This window comes from Phyllostomus discolor, chromosome 10 (genome assembly GCF_004126475.2).
Source record: "Phyllostomus discolor isolate MPI-MPIP mPhyDis1 chromosome 10, mPhyDis1.pri.v3, whole genome shotgun sequence".
Taxonomy (NCBI): domain Eukaryota; kingdom Metazoa; phylum Chordata; class Mammalia; order Chiroptera; family Phyllostomidae; genus Phyllostomus; species Phyllostomus discolor.
This window is the reverse complement of record NC_040912.2, coordinates 70,735,140-70,756,153: the sequence shown is the minus strand read 5'-3', so window position 1 is coordinate 70,756,153 and position 21,014 is coordinate 70,735,140. Positions and strand designations below refer to the sequence as shown.

The following is a 21,014-nucleotide window of genomic DNA, read 5'->3' as shown; positions in this document are numbered from 1 at the left end:
ACAGTGTCACTTGAGGGTCTAGCTAAGGTCAGAGCAGCCAGTGCAAATGCAGGTTATTAGCACTTTATCCCCACCTTCACATTCTTTATCACATGGCTTGGGTTCAATTTTAAACATAATCTTGGAAAAGTTCTTCAAATGCCATAAAAAGTCTGTGATATAGGGAGAGAGAGAGTGATCCTAGCAGAACTCAGGAAACTTCCTGCTGTACTGGAATCATGAGCAATAGGGCCAGACTTTGGTAGGTTGAGTCTACACATCTAGCCCTATAGATTTCTTCAGGCAGTGCTTGGCAGTTCCTGCCCAGGTCCTCTGGAAGCACTGCTGCTCCCTAGCCCTGGGGATGGAGGCCAGTGCAGTACTGAGGAAGGTGGTGTTTGTGGTATCAGCAACCAGTGAAAATCCAAAGCCTAGAGACTTCCCAGAGTTGATTCCTTTGATGTGGTCTGTGTAAATATAGATGTTGGGTATATAAGCTTGCTGAGGATGCTCCATGCAGAGTCCACAATCCAGTTTGCCATCTGAGGTGATACATGTATGGAGTATGTCTTTCCTCTAAAACATTTGATTTTTCCTGGATCTGTGAGCTGAATGGGCTTCTGGACCTTTCTTATAGGACATTGGAAAAACACTTCATTTCCTCCTTCAGGAGGCATTCCCCACCACACAATCTTTAGCTCAAGTGATTCACCATCAATTCCAAACTGTTTCAAAAGAGGGAGGGCCATTGGCCTAAGAACATCATCTGAAGGGTCAACGTGGTCATTGGTTACTCTGCGCAGAGCTATTCTTAATGGGTGCTTCATAAGTGGATCCAGGCAAAGCAGACTCTCCAATTAATCGCCAGTGCTGCCAAGGCCACTAGTCATGTTCCATAAATTCACCATACAGAAGGCCAGGCTGATAATATATAGTCATTCCTGCTTGGTTTATCTCAATTCGAGAACAATTTATTACTTTGTCCAACAGACTTATGAAGCAGGCTTCAAGGCCTCAGAGGCCTGGGTTATGGTCTCTGGCCAGGATCTTTCAGGTTTTGATGGGGCAGCTGCTCAGAGTCAAGAGAATCACATGCTGGTGTGAGCAGAGAGGCACAGAGATACATAATGGCTGATCCCACACCCTTGTGTGGTAGGTAAAAATCAGGAGGGATATCTCAGGAGTAAGGGACCCCAGTCCCATACCAGACCAGCCAGCCCAGGGTTCCAGCACCAGGAAGGTAAGTCCCTATAACTTCTATCTATAAAAACTAGTGGGGGTTGGGGTGGCAGAAAAAACTGTGGGATTCTCAGGAGCCTCCTCTTAAAGGGACCTCAACAGACTTAGGACTTACACAGACTCATTTCCTCTGGGCTTCAGCACAGGGCAACAGCTAGAAGAGCACCAGGAGTATATGGAGGGAAATTGAAGTATCTGGCATTGAGGCAATTGCCAGGAGACAGCTTCCTTCCAGACAAAACTCTAGAGGCCAGGCAGAGGCATTGGCCCCTCTCTGAGTCCTTCCCTTCACAGAGCCACAGAGCAGCAACATGGGTTTCCCTGTCCTGATGATTATCTAAGGCTCTGTCCCATCCAGCATACTGGCGTGGTTTTTTTTCAATAGGCCATGCTAACAAGAAAAAAAGTCAAAGAAACTCTACTTAATACACAGAAACAAACACAAGGAGGCTGCCAAAATGGGGAGACAAACAAATATGACCCAAATGAAAGAAGAGAACAAAACTCCAGAAAAAAGAACTAGAGGAAATGGAAATGTGCAATCTGTCAGATGCAGAGTTGAAAACACTGGTTATTAGGATGCTCAAGGCAATTATTGGATACTTTCATAGCATTAAAAAAACAGGCAGATATGAAGTTTACACTAAGTGAAATAAAGAAAAATTTACAGGGAACCAACGTGGAGTGGATGAAGCCAAGAGTCAAATCAATGATTTAGAACATAAGGAAGAGAAAAACATTCAATCAGAGCAGCAAGAAGAAAAAAGAACCCCTACAAAATGGGGATAGGCTACGGAGCCTCTGGGACATCTTCAAGCATACCAATATTTGAATCATAGGGGTGCCAGAAGGAAAAGAGGAAGAAGACGAAATTAAAAACTTATTTGAACAAATAATGAAGGAAAGCTTTCCTAGTTTGAAAGGAAATAGACATACAAGTACAGGAAAGCACAGAAAATCCCAAACAAGTTGGACCCAAATAAAACTACACCAAGACACATAATTAAAATGTCAAGGTTAAAACAAAGAGAGAATCTTAACAGCAACAAGAGAAAAACAAGAGTTACCTAAAAAGGAGTTCGCATAGGACTATCAGCTGATTTCTCAAAAGAAACTTTGTGGGCTGGAAGGGATGGGCAAGAAGTATTCAAAATGATGAAAAGCAAGGACCTACAACCTAGATTACTCTATCCAGAGAAGCTATCATTTAGAATGGAAGGGCAGTTAAAGTGCTTCCCAGAGAAAATAAGCTACAGGAGTTCATCATCACCAAGCCCTTATTATATAAAATGTTAAAGGGACTTATTTACAAAAAAGAAGATCAAAACTGCAAACATTAAAATGACAATAAATTCACAACTATCAACAACTGAAATCTAAAAAACAAACTAAACAAAGAACCAGAAGAGGAACAGAATCACAGATAAGGAGATCATTTGGATGGTTATCAGCTGGGAGGTGAAAGGGGGAAAATGGAGGAAAAGATGCAGGGATTAAGGAGCATAATTGGTAGTAACAAAATAGACAGGGGGATGTTAAGAACGGCATAGGAAAAAGAACAGCTAAAGAACTTATATGCACGACCCATGGACATGAACTAATGGGGGAATTGCTGGAGGGAATGGGGGAACTGGGTGGAGGGTGCAAATGGGAAAAATTGGAACAACTGTAATAGCACAATCAACAAAATATATTTAAAAAGAAAGAGTGTAGTTCACACAGTTGTGGATGTGTGCTGGAGTTGCCAGGCGTGTGCTTTGCACAAGGCCTGGGAGGCTGGAGTGTGGCTACTTCAGACAAGTGTTAAGGTCACAACCCCAGTGGTGACTAGGGTTCCCTCCCATAGCCCCACAGCCCTGCAGCTGCAGTCACATCCATGTGGTTTGGAACAGGAAGAAGAATCGAGACACCAAGTCAGAGGGGACAGGGGTGCACCCTGTGACCAACTCCCTGCCTCCTCACCTCCCTGCATGGCTGGGGGTGGGTAGGTGGTGAATTTTAATGTTGTAGTGGTTCATTTCATTGACCAATATACGTTCCAAAGAATCTGCCAATGAAACCTGGAGAATATATATTTATATGCATTATATAGAAAAAAGAAAAAATATCTACATATTCATACACGCACATGTCTCCCTCTCCATATATATCTATATCTCTATATCTATCTATATCTCCACATTATATATATATATATATATATATATATATATATACACATTAGAATTGCTATTCACATGGAGATATCCAATTTATCTACAATCCACCCTGGTGTATGGTGTGAGAAATACATTCAATTTTATCTTCCCATTTCACTATTCAGTTGTCTTCTACATATCCCTTCACCCAGTTTCAGGTGATGCCCTTATGATATACAGAGATTTCATATTCCTTTTGGTCTTCACCTAGATACATTAAATTGTTTCATTATTCTATTTATTTATGCATCAATACCACACTATTTTATTTATAAAGACTTTTTAAAAGTATTTTTTATTGATTATGCTATTACTGTTTTCGCAATTGTTCCCCTTTATTCCCCCTCCACCCTGCCTCCCCTACTGTCCAACATTTCCCCTTCCTTTGTTCATGTCCCTGGGTTGTACATATAAGTTCTTTGAGTCCTCTGGTTCCTATGCAATTTTTATCTCTCCCTGTCCATTTTATGCCTACTGATTATGCTGCTTCTTCCCTGTACCTTCCCCCCCATTCCTCCCTTCCCCCTCTCCACTGAAATCTCTCTGTGTGATGTCCATTTCTCTGATTCTGCTCCTGTTCTTGTTGTTTCCTTAGTTTTTTGTTTTCATTGTTTTTCTTTTATGTTCATTTGTTGGTAGTTGTGAGTTTGTTGTCATTTTTCATTTTACTGTTCATAGTTTTAATCTTCTTTTTCTTAGATAAGTCCCTTTAACGTTTCAGATAATAAGGGCTTGGTGATGATGAGCTCCTTTAACTTGACCTTATCTGGGAAGCACTTTATCTTCTGTTTTTTTTTTTTTAATTTTTTTAATTTTAATTGTTGTTCAAGTACAGTTTTCTGCCTTTTACTCCCATCCCAGACCATCCACCCAGCCCTCCCCACCTCCCTCCCATTTCCATTCCCCCTAGTTTTTTGTCCATGTGTCTTTTCTACTTGTTCCTGTAAACCCTTCCCCTTTTCCCCTGAAATTCCCTCCCCTCTCCTCTCTGGTCACTGTCAGCCTGTTCTCTATTTCAGTGTCTTTGGTTATATTTTGCTTGTTTCTTTGTTTTGTTGTTTAAGTTCCTGTTAAAGGTGAGATCATATGGTATTTGTCTTTTACCACCTGGCTTATTTCACTTAGCATAATGCTTTCCAGTTCCATCCATGCTGTTGCAAAGGGTAGGAGCTCCTTCTTTCTTTCTGCTGCATAGAATTCCATTGTGTAAATGTACCATAGTTGTTTGATCCATTCATTTACTGATGGGCACCTAGGTTGCTTCCAACACTTGGCTATTGTAAATTGTGCTGCTATAAACATTGGGGTGCATAGGTTCTTTTGGATTGGTGTTTCAGGGTTCTTAGGGTATAACCCTAGCAGTGGAATTTCTGGGTCAAAGGCAGATCCATTTTTAGTTTTCTGAGAAAATTCCATACTGTTTTCCATAGTGGTTGTACCAGTCTGTAGTCCCACCAGCAGTGCACTAGGGATCCCTTTTCTCCACAGCCTCTCCAACACCTGTTGTTTGTTGCTTTGTTTATGATGGCCATTCTGACTGGTGTGAAGTGGTAACTCATTGTGGTTTTAATTTGCATCTCTCTGATAGTTAGCAATACTGAACATCTTTTCATGTGTCTTTGGATCCTCTGTATGCCCTCCTTGAAGAAGTGTCTGTTCAAGTCCTTTGCCCATTTTTTAATTGGGTTGCTTGTCTTCTTAGAGTGGAGTCAGGTAAGTTCTTTATATATTTTGGAGATTAAACCCTTGTCTGAGGTATCATTGGCAAATATGTTATCCCATACAGTTGGCTCTCTTTTTATTTTAATACTGTTTTCTTTAGCTGTGCAGAAGCTTTTTATTTTGATGAGGTCCCATTTGTTTATTCTTTTTTGCATGTCCCTTGCTCTGGGGGACATATCAGTAAAAGTGTTGTTGTGTGAAATATCTGAGATTTTCCTGCCTATGTTCTCCTCTAGGACTTTAATGGTGTCATGGCTTATATTTAAATCTTTTATTCACCTTGAATTTATTTTTGTGTATGGTGTAAGTTGGTGCTCGAGTTTCATTTTTTTTTTGCACATAGCTGTCCAATTCTAACACCATTTGTTTATCTTCTGTTTTAAATGAAAGCTTTGCTGGATACAGTAATCTTGGATGTAGGTCCTTGCCTTTCATGACTTCAAATACTTCTTTCCAGCCCCTTCTTGCCTGCAAGGTTTCTTTTGACAAATCAACTGATTATCTAATGGGAGCTCCTTTGTAGGTAACTGTCCCCTTTTCTCTTGCTGCTTTTAGGATTCTCTTCTTATCTTTAATCTTGGGTAACTTAATGATGATGTGCCTTTGTGTGTTCCTCTTTGGGTCCAACTGCTTTGGGACTTTCTGGGTTTCCTGGACTTCCTGGAAGTGTATTTCCTTCACCGAATTGGGGAAGATTTCCTTCATTATTTGTTCAAATAAGTTTTCAATTTCTTGCTGTTGTTCTTCTCCTTCTGGCACCCCTATAATTTGGATATTGGAATGTTTCACATGTCCCAGAGGTTTGTAAGACTCTCTTAACTTTTTTGAATTCTTGTTTCTTCATTCTGATCCATTTGGATGTTTATTTCTTCCCTTTGTTCCAAATCATTGCTTTGACTCCTGGTTTCCTTCCTGTCACTGTTGGTTCCCTGAATATTTTGCTTTATTTAACTTTGGTTATCCTTCATTTTTCGACCAAGCTCAATCAGTTCTGTGAGCATTTTGATTACCAGGGCTTTAAATTCTCCATCAGATGGGTTGGCAATCTCCTCATTGCTTAGTTCTGAGGCTTTATTCTGTTCTTTCATTTAGGCCATATTTCTTTGTCTTGGCACAGCTGATAGGTTGTAAGGGGGTGGGGTTTTAGGTATTCACCTGGGCAGAGCAATCCTCCTTGCTGAGCCTTGGTGCTGCCTGTCAGGAAGGAGCCAGAGAGGGAACAGTGCAGCTCACCTGCTCGTCTGTAGTGTGATACTGGGAGAAACTCCCACCGTGGCACCCCCAACCATAGCCCACAGCCACCTCTGAGTCTCCTTAAGTCAGTCCCTCACTCGCAGCCTGTCAGGCTCAGCAGCCAGCCCTGCCCTTCAGTCACCTCTCCTCGGGGTTTTCTGAGTTGGTCTGCGTGATCCACCCCTTACCGATCTGGTTGTTCTGGTTAGGTTTTTTCTTTAAGTCCTTAGTTGTTGGAATTCCATGAAATTTGATTTTCTGGTACTTTTGGTTGTTTATTGATTTTAGATTGGTTGTTATCCTTCTTTTTGTTGTGTGAGGAAGTGAAGGGTTTCTACCTACATTTCTATCTTGGCCGGAACTCCGTATAGAGACTTTATATTTCAAACTTTGGTCTGGTCACCCCCCCCCCATTGCTTTTTTTCACAAGGCTTTTCTTTTATTCATTTTTATAAGTAAGCAAACTAATCAACTTTTAGCTTAACAAAAATATAATATTATTTTTTTAGAATTGTTTTAAGTTTATAAATTTCCCCAGAGAGAACTTGTAACAGTGCAGCCAAGCGGGGGGGTGGGGGGGACACAAATAGGGATTTGGAATGGGGTCCAGAACTCAGGGTGTCCAGGAAATACTAAAGAAAAATATATGTATGTTGTCCTCACCTCTCCCCCACCAGTCTGAGCTGGGGGATGGGACACTTGGAGCTGGGCTATTGAGAGCTATTTTGTACAGCAACAGCTTTTTAGCTAACCTCTGGCATTTAACATATCTATAACCTTTAACTGGTTTCATAGATATGTTAAATAGCTGTGGCCATGCTTTGAGCCAGAGGGATGCGAGTGACTTCAACCCAGAATGTAACTGGGAAGCAACTCCCCCTGGTTACAGAGCCTGCCTGAGAACTTGGAGATGATTGACACCACGCCATGGGTCCATGCCTGTTGGGACTTACTACAGCACCCCAGTAAAGCTGGAAGGATACAGGAATGCTGGCAGGTGTAACTGATTGTGGAAGGAGTCAGAAATGGGCCTGCAAAGGAAGATCAGGGATTTATACCCAGACATGGCAACCGTGACAGGAATCACCATGTGGCTTGGGCAGAGGTCAGGACCACAAGGCTTTGGAGGAGTGGGGACCACAAGTCTTGGGCAGAGACTGGGACCATGCTACTTTTGGTTGCTCCCTTTTGCCACGTGGCTTAGGAAGCAGGAGAGACTTTTCCTGGAAGAAAAGGGGTGAAAAGACTCTTGTTGGTGGGCCGTGAGAAGGTGCCACATGGCTTTGGATTAACTGGAGATTATGGTGACAACACAGCTGATGGATTTCTTCTTCTTTTTCTGACATATGGTACCCCGGACTGGACAAAGGGGAGAAGGAAGGACTATGTGCATTTGTAGGTATTCTAAAGGGCTTTAGTATTTTAACAAAGACATTAAGTCATCACTTGAAGCCTGTATAACTTTTAAATAAATAATTCCTCTCCTTTTCACCAGTCTCTGGCATTGAGAGATGTCTTTCCTCTGGCAGCAGGCAAAGCAAACCTAGTATGGGTGGGGGGAACCACCAGAGAAAAAAGGGGGGTCCTTTTGGTATAGTATATCGTTTACCCCCTGCCCCTGGTCTATTCTGTAACAAGCTGATGCCTTTGTGATCTTGAAATTCTAAGCTGAGAACCTGATATGTCTTTCCATTCATTCCTGTCTACTTTTAGGTTTTGTTTTGTTTTAGGAATGCTTTATAGTTTTATTCATATGTTTTGCACTTCTTTTGTTAAATTGAGTTTTAGATATATTTTTGTAAACTAATTGTCTGGCCTTCCATTATTTCTTTTAATTTTGATTGTATATATAAAAACTTTAGATTTCTGTATTTTAATTTTATCATATGCTACTTTATGAAATTCCTTTATAGTTTTCACCAAGGATTCTTTTGGATTTTCTAGACATTTAAGTATATCATCTACAAATAGAGGTATTTTTCCCCTTTTTCCCATGCTTTTATTTGCCACCTCTAATCTGATTGTGTTAACTAATACCTCCAACCTACAGTTAAAAGGTAGTAAAGATAGTGTATCCCGTCCTATTTGAAATTTTATCATTAATGCCTCTAGTGATTTTCTATTATATAAAGATGTTGGTGTTGGAGCTGAGGTATGTGTGTGTGTTTTTTTAAAGAAAGTATTCATCAATTCTTATTTCACTGAGTTTTTTAAATGGTTGAATTTTATCAAATTTTCATTAAAAACCATATGATTTTTATCCTTTTCACTTTTACTATGAGTATATTAATGAATTCCCGACACTGGCTCACTTTAGATTTCTGTAATAAGCTCATGATATATTATTTTTTAATGTGTTTTTTATCTCTCCTTGCTAATCACTTATTTAACATTTTTGTGCCAATTTTCTAAAAGGTGGTGTCTATAATTTTTTTGTGCAGCTTTTAATGTATTTGAACATGTGTCTAACTCCTTCATAAAAAGAATTAGCTTTACTTTTTTTTCTGAAGTTTATAATAGTTGAAGTAGCTTTAGGATTATATGATCTTAAAAATCCAATAAAATTCCCTTGTTAAGCTCTGAGCCTGGTGTTTTTTAGTCTGAGAGTTATTCTATACCTTTTCCTAAACCTTTTATGGTAAGTAGTCTTTTTGAACTTTTTATCTTGAGTGGGGTAAATGTTACTAAATTTCATTTTCCTAGAAGATTACTTATTCCTACTAGAATTTCAAATTTAGTTCCATTGAATTATGTGGAAGTTATCTAGTCAATTTGATAAGCTTTTGTTTCTTGATCATATTTTCAATATATCTCTGCTTTTAAAATTCATATTAAGCTAACATTTATAGTCAGTTGAAGGCTTTTGTGATGTCTAAATGTTTTATCACTTATTTTGATTCTCCCTCATGCCAGCTGGCATGTTTACATGTTTGATAATTTATTATTTTGAATTCAAACTTTGCTGAATTTAACCTAAGAGATATGAACAGCAATAAAATAATTTAAATTAAAAAATAAATAAAGTGTGATAATCTAAGAGGTATGAATTAGGAACAGTTCCTCCCAGAAAATAATTTCTACATCTGGGACCCAGAGGGCACCATGAGTCTGTCACTATGTGTTAGACACTGAGTTGTAGCCCCTTTGACAGAGAAATTGCTGCCTCACTGCAGAAAGCAGGCTCAACAGACAGGCCCCAGCTCTGAGCCACATGGTTCTGCTCAGCTGTAAGAAGCCACCACATCCAAGATCAAGAAGCAGGTATGACAGCCTATAATTATGGCCCAACTCAAGAGGTTCTGACAGGCAATACTCTGCCGTTGCTGGATTTGTAGCACCTGCATCACTAGTCATCTTCTCTGCCTAATCCTGCTCCCTCTTCCTTCCCTTAACAGGCATTGACGCTTAATAAGCAACTCTCTCTTAACTTCAGTCCTGCTTCTGAAGAACCCAAACTGCAATAGACCCCTCTAATTCAATTTATTAGCATAAGTTTTTCCTGACCTTGCAAATAATTTATACATAAATCCTAGGCAGGTCTATGGTTAGAAATTCCAAAGAAAACCATTATTACATTTCCCCCCACACTCAGAACTATAGTGGACACAGAGAGGTTGTAAATTTCCTTTGAGATTTTGGCTCAGGTAGGCAGATAGAGTCTACCCTTTGATGGAAGGTGTGGCTCTTTGTGGTGTGGCTCAACTTGATTTTCCTTTTTCCCCACTCTGTAGAGACCCAAGGCCTAAGCCACTGGCTCCTACACTGATTGATATTTAGTCCCTTAAACTCTAGATCACAGATCTTTAATTCCCATTTGACTGAAATTAACCTTGGAAATTTTAAGCAGCCTAAAGGAAGAGAATGCTTCTCTCCAGAGAAGATTTATATTTGATCCTCCCAGATGCCTGGAGGAATGGCCAGGCAGGATCACCTTAAATGGAATTGTCAGACTCAGATGTAGGGGCCTCACTGGAGATGTGAATTTCAGCCCGAGTCTTCACGAGTGGTTATGAATTCTCAGGAGGCAGTTCCTCTAATAACCCCTAAGAAAGGCTAATTGTCTTACCTGCTCCCTCTGGTGTTTGTATTTGTCTGATTTGTAACTGTACCCATTCAGTGTTGACTCTTGGAGGCATTTTGTTTATAGAGCCTTTGATCCAGCTTCCCATGTGATGAGGGGCTTTGGTTCTGTTTTCTAACCTCCTATATTTCATTAAACTAAAGCTGTCCAGGGCCTGATCCACAGCCAAGAGAAATCAACAGCATTAGCACATGCTCAGCTCTCTAGATTTGCATGTTTTTTGTGATTTTGGCCCTGTGAATTTACTTAACCTTTTCATGGGATAGAGTCTGCATTAATACGGTGTTTGTTATTTTTTTTCAAGTACAATATTTATAGTTGTTTTGAGCTGGGTTTTGTTTTTTTGTGTTTGTTTTTGAGTATCTATTGTCCCTTGTTATGGGAAATAAAAGTAATGTTCTTAGTTTTGAGCTAATTTAAACTGAAGCATGGGCTCTGAAAAGAAAGCATTAATAGAAATAAATTTTAAAAGATGCTGATCAAGATTTCAAAGTCTATTGCCATTAAGGCCATTCTTACCATTAGAGCAGGCTCTGGCTAATCAGTGGTGCCAAAGGACATTCTAGGAGAAAAAGCACTGGCCCTGGTCCACAAGCATAGGTATGCAAATGAAGTTGTGAGGTAAACATTGGAATTTTATTTTTATTTATTTGGTTATTTATTTTGGAATTTTCTTTAAAAAAAAGTCTTCAAACTCTGAGATGTGGTCACTCTTCAGGAGCTGTTGATCCTACTGTTGATAACATCATTATGCTGGCAGTGAGGAATGAAGGTAGGTAAATGTCAGGTTAGAAGACAGACAATGAGTAGAGAACATCTTCTTTCGGAGGACAACTTTATAGCTCAGAGAGCCTGGATGGTTGGCATGTGATCACAAAGGATTGTGGTATTGTCTTGTGGCTGCTTTGCTATAATAAGCTAACCTAGGATCAAGAGAGGTTAAATCAAACCAGATTTTTTTGGACATTTTTTTAAAAGACAAAAGGCCCAGTAGAGTTCAAACAGAAATATTAACAAGAAACATTTAATGATGACCAAAGGTGTATAATTCACACATGGTACTTGGAGTGGAGCTACTTGTGTGTGCAAAATGGTGAGCACCTTATTCTGTGTATGTTGTACTGATTCATATTATGTTGAAACATAGGCAGCAGTTGAAGAGTTTACTTCAAGAGATTTATGTTATAAGGACAACTAACATTTCTCATGTTTTGCAAATATCCTTGCTCCTAGAATTCTGTTCTGGGTGAACTCTGGAGTAACGATAAGAACCAATCTTGGCTCTGTTCTCTTTTCACTTGTTCCAGTGTTATCCTATTCCTCTTCTTCCCATATGTCTCAGCAAATGCTGTAATAGGGTTGATGGGCGATGTGTGTATATCTTGCCTAAAATAAAAGTCTAAAATACAGTCTGAAAAAAGCAACAGTAACAACACATTAGGCGTAGCAAAGGTGACAGATGTTGCTAGGAGGAGGGCTGTGTTTTTAATTGCTGCAGAGCACCTTTCTCTACAGCCAACATAATGTTCCTTCCCAACATATCATGTGTCAGCGACTCCCAATGCTCCTTCTGTGGCAGAATAACAGAAGCACTGATCCTCAAGGCTGTAATCACTCTTGCTGTAAGTGCTGTTGTTATGGCACATTCGGTGCCATCTACAATGTTTACTTCCTGATCAGACAGAGCCTTCACGGTCATTTAGAGGTCCTGCTCCGTGCTGTTTCCAGTCTTGTGTTCACACACCAGGTCCCTAATCTTCCACTCTGAGATCACTGGGCTAAACAGAGAAGGGCCAGGGAGATGCAGGTCCTGACTTGGCCCTGACACAACCTCTGGATTGGGTCAGTGTCCATTGTTGCCGCCTTTCCCTAAGGAAGAGTGAATGTTTCTGGTTAATCAGAATCATTTATCTTGTCTCACTGATTTTCTTGAAAGGATTTTAATTTCCTCCTATTTTTTTTCTGCTTATTTCTCATATATATTTTAATCCTCTGACTTCAGAATGAGAGGAAGGGTTAGAGAGAGAAACATCCATGTGAGAGAGAAATATTGATCAGTTGCCTGTCATACACGCCCTGACCAGGGATTGAACCTTCAACATGAGAATATGCCCAGACTAGCAATCAAACCCGCAGCCTCTGTGTATATGACACATTTCTTTAGCCAACTGAGCCACTTGGCCAAGGTTCCTATATATTTTTGTTTTTTTAAGAGAAAAACTGATCTATACTGTATTTTGGACCCCGTGCATCTGGCCACACTCACAGGTATCCCTTTATGATGCACCCTGGAGAGATCTACCAGGCTGGACAAGGCTTGCTGCCCTCAAGATCTGCTCTCATCTTCTCTCCTGGGCACCAGAGCAGTAGCTAGGCCCACCAAGTAAAGGATTGTCCCCTGGATGTTCCAAGAAACACAATCCATTGTGAGTTTGGGGGACTTACAAAATAGCTCTGTTCCAGCTAGCCAAATCCCTGAGCCTTTAACCTCTTTCTACACACTGCCAGGGCAGTTCTGGCATTGCTATTCATTTGACGGAGCTAACATTTTCCCAGGAGTCAAGAGGTTTCCCAGCAGAGCTTCAGGACTGGGGCTCTTGCCAGGACATTAGGTTTGGTCTCACAAAAAAGAGCGCCCATACTGATCAACTCTGCTTTATCCAGCATTACATTTGCCACCCTTGGGCAGGCACCGTTAGCATCCCTCCTAGGCATACTTCCCCATTTCCAGCTGGTAGAGCTGGAGCCTGCACCTCTTTCAGAGTAAAATGTAAGGGAGGGAAACAGTATAAAGAAGTATAAACAGTACAAAACAGTATAAAGCTGGTAGCTCTAGGAAGAGTCTAGTGTCATCATGATATAAGGGGGAATTTGGGAACGTAAATTGCACCATGAACACTGTTCCACCTTGAGACCAGGGAGCAGGGCTTTTGTGCTCCCATCTAGTCAATTATTGGCCATTGGGAACGGGGCAAATGGCATGAAGACAGCTTCAGTCACCCCTGGGAGCTCCTCCAGGGAAGATGCGAGGTGTGATACCTAAACCAAATGTATCAAGTAAATTTTCCTCTCTGGTTTGGTAGAAAAGAAATGCCTGCCATCCAAATACTAGTAGCAGAATGGAAAACAAAAGTAAAAACCATGCTTGGCAGCAAAACATCAAAGGTGGGAAGAAGCTTTTCAAACTGTTAAAGGGCAGTGGGGGATAACATGAATTAAACCAACTCTTTCTTATATGTCTCCTTTAAGGCTTGAGGTGAACCCTTTCACTAGTTTATTTTTTTCATGGTTGCTTTTGCAAATTAGTTAAAATTATTTCTTGACCAAATATTCTCTGATGCTAAATCTGTCCATCTTTCAGACCAAGATACTGAGACAGAGAGTCAGTAGGTAACTTACCAAAACACCTGAAAGGCGGAACTATGATTAGGGTCCAAGGCTCTAAAGGAGAGTTCACTCTTCATCTGCTACCCCAACTTTCTCCTTGATGGAACGCCACAGCTTGCCATAATTCTCCAATCAGTCTTTGAGATTTGAACAAACTGGTCTGTAATTGGATCTTCCCTTCAGCATCAAAGAGGAACCAAAAGAAGGGCTTATGTGCTGTATCGCTTGTGCCAATATCAGTACACCTATTCAGCATGCAATCCACATTTATTGAATGAATATTCATCTTGTTTTTATGTTAATTCTACATGTTAGCATATTGATTAACATTTTATCTCAGTATGTTATTGAAATTTAAAATACTTAAAATAGAGAAATAGGATATAAGGGTACATTCTACATGGCTTGTCGAGGGTTCCCAATGAGGTTAAGCCCCAGTTGTCTGTAGCAGCAGTCAGCTCTATAAGGTCGGTTCTATCTCATTCCCCTCACACTTTCCCTCTGGCTTCCTGTCATCACCACCCAAATAAAAAGTAGCCAAGTGTTTATCTCAAACTCTACTTCTTGGGGACCACAAAGTAATTAGTAATGATGGTGGTGAAACTGGTAGCAGGATGACGTAGCACATTTAGGAAGTAAAATTACAGTTTAAAGAAGTGAAAAGTCTGGGTGGCCTGATGGGGTTGGAGAAAACTTTGTAGAAATAAAAAAAGATGTAGTACTGAAAATCCAGAGTAATTTAGATAGAAAAATAAATGTGGGGTGGTATATTATAGGTAAGATAACAGCATGAACAAAAGTAGGGAAACTGGAAATAGATCATTCTTTCCTCAGGTTGAATATAGATATTCTATATTTATAAAATCACACATACCATTATATAAGAAGAAAATATCACAAAAATTAAAGTTATTTTAGCAGTCAAGAAATGAAATGGATTCATAAGCAACATGCTTATGCAAATACTTTGTTAAAGAGTATGACCAAAGCCTCAGCAAAACCTGCCTGCTTGGTGATCTTACCTAATTTTCTCCATCTAAAAACCCTTCAGTCTCTCTCATCCAGGACAATGCCAGCACACTTTAGAAGTTATAGGAGGTTCTCTTGATTTAGCCCCTGCCTTCCATTGGCCTCCACCTGGCCATTCTCACTCACCTGGCTCTTCTCTCTATTGTCCAACCACAATGACCTCTAACTCCCAAAATTGGCTGTTGTTATTCATTTTTTAGGTATGGCCTCCTCTTTCCATCTGGTTTTCTTTTCTGATTAATATGTTCTCATCTTTCTAGGCTTAGTTGGGAAATCATCTGATGTGTGAAGCTTTCCTCGATTTGTCCATCCCTTTACCCCTCCTTGGCCTCGATGCCATTTTCACAAGGTTCTCACAGCATCCACATTACTTCTACCACAGCTGTCCCCACACTACATTGCATGATATTGTAATTGTGCCCTTAGCTGATTGTCTCCTCAACCATTTTAATGGTGGGGACTGCATCTTATCTATTTTAAAATTTCTTTTTTAGTGTTTTATGTGTTTAGTAAAATACTTAATGTCTAGGGTGTGTTTAATTAATGTTCTTTGAAGACTAAGTAAATTAATAGAAACATGAATTATTGCCCTGGCCAGCGTAGCTTAGTGGATTGAGTGTGGGCTGTGAACCAAAGTGTCGCAGGTTCGATTCCCAGTCAGGGCACATGCCTGGGTTGCAGGCCACGGCCCCCAGCAACCACACATTGATGTTTCTCTCTCTCTCTTTCTCCCACCCTTCCCTCTCTAAAAATAAATAAATAAAATCTTTAAAAAAAATTAAAAAAAGAAACATGAATTATTTCTTTTGCTAAAGAATCTATTTAGAAAAGAGAAAACTGTATTTGAACAATGATTAAAATAAAAAAAAACAAAAAAACAAACAAACAAAAAGAATCTATTCAGGTATCGAAAGGTAGAATTAAGAAGTTTAGTGAGTATACCCTCTTTTCTCTATTTTTGACAATTTAATCTTTATCCTCTCCCTATAACAAAATGATGCGAGAAAATAAATATATTAGCTTTTTAAAGGACTCGGAGCTTCTAAAATAAAGGTCTAGTTTAAGTCTTTATTACTTATTCACATCTAATCTGTTAAACGTGAGTTATGGATAAAAGCAGACATTTTAGAATGATGATAACCCTAAGGAAGCATTAACCAAGTCAGAGTCCATAATGATGGTATTTCTCAGAGCATAAGAAGTTTAAGGGAAAGTATGTATTTATCCAACTTTGACTTTCAGGCACTGAGGCAAATCAAAAGAATACCAAACAGTTATGAAACCTTAGTAATTCTATGGGGAAATTTTTGAGAAAGATTCTGGTTTCTAGATTCAAAGATATTTTCCATCAGATCACTTTGAGATTACCATTTCAAATGTACCTACAGACCTTAAAGGCTTTGGGCCATCATGGTGATAATGTACCTTCTTAAAATTATCATCTGATAGTCACCAACACTAATTCTGTCATTTGTTTGCTATGCTACTGATAACAGTAATATTTTGGTGACAAGAAAGTTTGATATCTTTGTTAAAGATTTTTATAGAGATTCTAACTAGTTGTGAACACATTGATTTCACCGCTTGATCTATGTTTTGTTTTTATCCTACTAGAATTTTTGAAAAATCTGAAGATATATGTGCATAGATAACCTTAATAAGTCTATAATGTATTCCAAGCTTAAAACAACTGTCAATTAATCAGTGATCCAAACATAAAGAAGAGCATTTTTGCCCTCACTTATTTTGATTTGGCAAGTGTTTGCTCAACAGAAATATTTTTAAAACTTGTCTATTTGGAGATACCAACTTTTTAAAAAGCATACTTGTAGCTTAAATAACTGTCAGCTGCAACTCCCTTCACTTTTCAGAAATTAAGATGACATCAAGGAAGGAAAACAATCTTTCTTTTTTAAAAATATACTCAGTCTGAAAAGATTTTACCTTTCTAAAAGATATGACAAAGTTTAATAGTCTCCAAATACTACTCATTTGACAGATTTTGTGGATGCAAAGTTAATTAAGATGTAGCCACTGCTTTTTAGTCATAGTAGAGCAAGAGAAACACACACTGGAGGATGAGCACTATAGTGAAAGCTATAGGAAAGCACACACAAAGAGCTATGGAGATTACTCTTCATGCTTCATGGGAAGATATGGGAAGCTTCAAAAACGGTGGTGTCATTAAACAGAATAAGAAAATTTTCAGGAAAAAATAAAAATGGCATTCTAGACTAAAGAAACAGCATGAATAAAGGCTTGAAAGTGTGGGACTGTCTGCTTTGCAGCCAACAGTGTGGCTAGGATATATGATGCAAATGGTGCAATAGAGAGAGAGCGTTATGGGGGAAGATGGCTCAGAACCAATTTGCGAAGCCTTGTGACCCTTGTGTAGGAATCTGGACCTCACCCTATATTAAAAAGGTTTTCATGAAGCAGAGTGTCATGAATAAATATGTTCTTTAAAAAATTACCATGCCTACTATTTGGAGAATTAATTGGAGAATAGTTGTTATGGGCTTGAACCAGGTTAGGTATGAAGATACAGTGAAGGCAAGAAACACCTTGGAAGCAGAATGTATTAAATTTAATATCAACTGTTTGCTAATTGAAATAGGTGAATGGAGAAAAATGAACCTGATGTTTTAAATAGGGGAGACCTGATCAAGACAGATTAATACTGGAAAAGGGAAGTGGGCTTGGAGATAGTAAATTTTGTTTAGACTTGTTTAGGATATGGCGCCTCTGATTATGTACAATACTAATATAGAGAAAGCAACTGGGAGTTGGGAGTGGAACTCAAGTAAAGAATGGGTGCAGCTTGGGTTATACATTTAGGAATCACCAAAAGTAGACAGGAACAGTAGGAAACAGAGGCTTCAGGTAAGAAGAGATGGGGACTAAGCACAGAATCCTGAGAAATATAATCGAGACTTGAAGGGATAGAAGAACTGGGGGCTAAAAGGAAATCTGAACCTAAATACTGCTGTGATCGCTTTATGAATAAGGACACAAATGTCAGGTATTCCTGTCTTCCTGATGACAGCCTTTGCACATTTATTACCAATTTGAAAAAAAAAAAGTAAATTTTTCAGATCATGCTGAATAGCTGGAAATTTTGTTTGTGACCTCAACTATTTTCACATCTACACTTAGAATGGGCATATCAAAGGACTGAGCTTTAGAGGATGCAGTACAGTGGTAAAAGGTGCAAGTTCCTAGTCAGAATTCTGGTTTCAAATCTCAGCTTCGCTACTTACCTTACTGGGTGCCAGGAAAAGTTATTTCAGTTTATTCTGTGGTTTTTTTTTCAGCTTCAAAATCAAGATATCAAAATGCTACATAAAATACTAGACATTGTGCCTGGGGCCTTGTAAGCATTCATAGGAATTCTTGATTTATTATTCTCACTACAGAGAAAGATTATAATTTTCATAATAAGCCTTTGGTTCTTTTCACCTTAAATAGGATTTCCATGGAGTTAACTTTTAAGTCTAGTCTTTAGCATTTAAAAAATATAGTATGAACATTTTTCTTTTCAGTTTGTTTAATGACATTTAAAAATCATTTTGTCCATGAATACAAAAAACTTAAATGATGTCTCTAAAATTTTTCTCTAAAATTCAAAGGATATTTTAGAAAAAGTACACATTAGAAATATATTGAAATATATTATGAGATGATAAACACTTCAAAGTATACTTTTTCCCAACTCTACCTTTTCATAAAAGTGGTTTGGGCTAATTATTATGTCTCTATAGATAAATTATTTTCTGACAGCCATAGTATAGTGTTAACTGTAAGTGTTTTTGTTATCTGAACAGTAAATCCTCAAGTCTGGGAGTATGTACCTAAATGAACATAACTGCTAATTTATTTGCAGTTCACTATGAAGATATTAGCCTTCAGTTCACAAAGGATATGCAGCAAAGCAGGAGACAAACGTCTCTGACCGGCTTTCACACAGAATTTCAGTCATACATTCTTATTTCATGAACACATAGTAGGTGTTTTTTTGTTTGTTTTGGAGTTTTGTAGAATGTGAAGACCATTCTCCTTAAGAACAAGAGGTGTCCTAAGATGGATGGTTTTTGTTGTTTTAAAAGGTATTGACAGCTTGTGCAGCAAAGGCAAAGTATTTCAGGGCATCTCGTGGTGTTTTAATCAGTTATTTCTCTTTACAGTATTATGTGCCAGTGGGTTGAAAAGATAACTTTAGAATTGAATTGTAAAATTATTTCTTGACGGACAAATGAAATCTCACTTAACAAACTTGTGGTTGATGGAAAATAACAAGTATTAGAATTTCGTTCTGCGATACTATCTTTTTTTTGCAGTTTTTATCCAAACTCATCTTCTGCCATGGGTCCACCATACAAAACATAAACTATAAAAATGACCAGTTGAATTTTCCCCAAAGATACATAATTGCAAATACTCATGAGCTCATTAAATTTTCAGTTTTTTCATCTCTACCAAAGCTAAAACTTAATCTTAAGGCTTGCCAAAATAAGACCAGTCTTACCTCTGGGTAAATGAAGACAAAAACATTAATTTCAAAGGTTAAAAAATTACTGCAATTTAGTATAGAAACTCTTATATAGTCCATGCCTACACATAAATCTAATGGATCATATACTCAGGACTGTTTGTACCAAGGAACACTGACACTGGGCCCAACAGCTCCATTCCAAGATTGTTGACACACCAATTCACATTTAAGGGAGGTACCCCAGCATCAACTTTTTTTGGGGGGGTTGGTTCATAGGTCAAATAAAACAATTGGTATATTTGCAATTCAGCAAATCTCTAAGCTTAATGGTTGAGGGGCCAGAAGACTGCCTGAGATTTGTGGCTTTTTGGTCAATAATTACTAGTGTTTGGCAGAGAGGATGCTTGTCTGGTCCCCCCAGTGTTATCTACTGGCTAGCATATATGAAAACCCCAGCTTATGTTATATCTCTAACACATTCTCTCCTCACTCACGTTGATTAATTCTTTAAGCCATTGACACAGAAGCAATGCAGAGGCCTGGATGCCTCTCATTGCTTGTTGGAAATTGGAAGGTAAACCTCTCTATCAGCCTTTTTAGCTGAGGCAAGAGCTCTCTTCTATCAAGAACATATCACCCCATAATCAGAGCTTTAGCTGTTTAATACAAATTTGAGGACAAAATAGACGAGAATGTCGAGAAGTGGGGTGGGGAACAAATATATGAATAAACTGGTAGAGAAGAGACCCAGAAGGAAAGTTTACACCTTTTCTCACTTTCCATATCCTAAGTGTGTATATATATATATATATATATATATATATATATATATATAATACATACATGGTTTGTTGAGTTTCTTGTAGCAATGCCAGGTACTGTCATTATTTCATGCCCCTTTACAATCTATGAAATAAGGAATATTATTTTCTTGTTCTATAGGAAAGGGACCTAAAGCTTAAGAGGTTAACTGGCCTAGGTGACATGACTAGGAAGTAATGATGCCATATTGGCTCCCACCCAATCACCACAGAGATCAGCTCTGAATCATTCTGCTGAGAGGCTGCAAACAGGTTATGCGATGAGAAGGGCACCCCAGGGCTGTGTGAGTGGTAGCCCTTCCAGTCTGCTCTACTACCCTGGGCAAAGGGAAGAGTGGGCTTAAATTTAAGGCTCATTCCCTTCTCTATTACATGACCTGCACTGTAGTTTCTATTATTGATGTTTTAAGGTCCTTGAAGGAAAGACAGCACTGGGCAAGGGAAAATCATTCCACACCTCTGTTTAGTGCAAGTCTGGGTTTTATGGGGCAGCACCAGATTAATTTATATTCTTTCCTGCAATGAAAAAAAAAGGGAGAAAATTTTTATTTAAAAAGGAAATGTTCTTAAAGTCGGTGGAAATGAACAGTATTTAAAAAAAGGTTAAATTTCTCTTTTGACATTTTCTGCTACGTTGACATTTTCTGTGGTGTTTGGTTGGAGTGAGACCTTTTCTGCTTTGCTCTGTTTATGTTTGCCTTACGCAAATCAAACTCTTTGTTTTAAAGTATTTCTATTGTCTTTCCTTTTTTGTTTTATAGGGGAATGTCTCCAAAAAAATACCAAATCACTTTTACTTGTTTCGAGGTTAAAACACAGTTGCTGAAAAGATG

The 21,014-nt window shown here is 38.7% G+C and overlaps 1 pseudogene; it reads right to left on the bottom strand.

The window, feature by feature from the left end:
• Positions 1 to 6: 6 nt before the first annotated feature.
• On the bottom strand, positions 7 to 1,182 carry LOC114507325 (annotated as a pseudogene).
• Between the last annotated feature and the right edge of the window lie 19,832 nt (positions 1,183 to 21,014).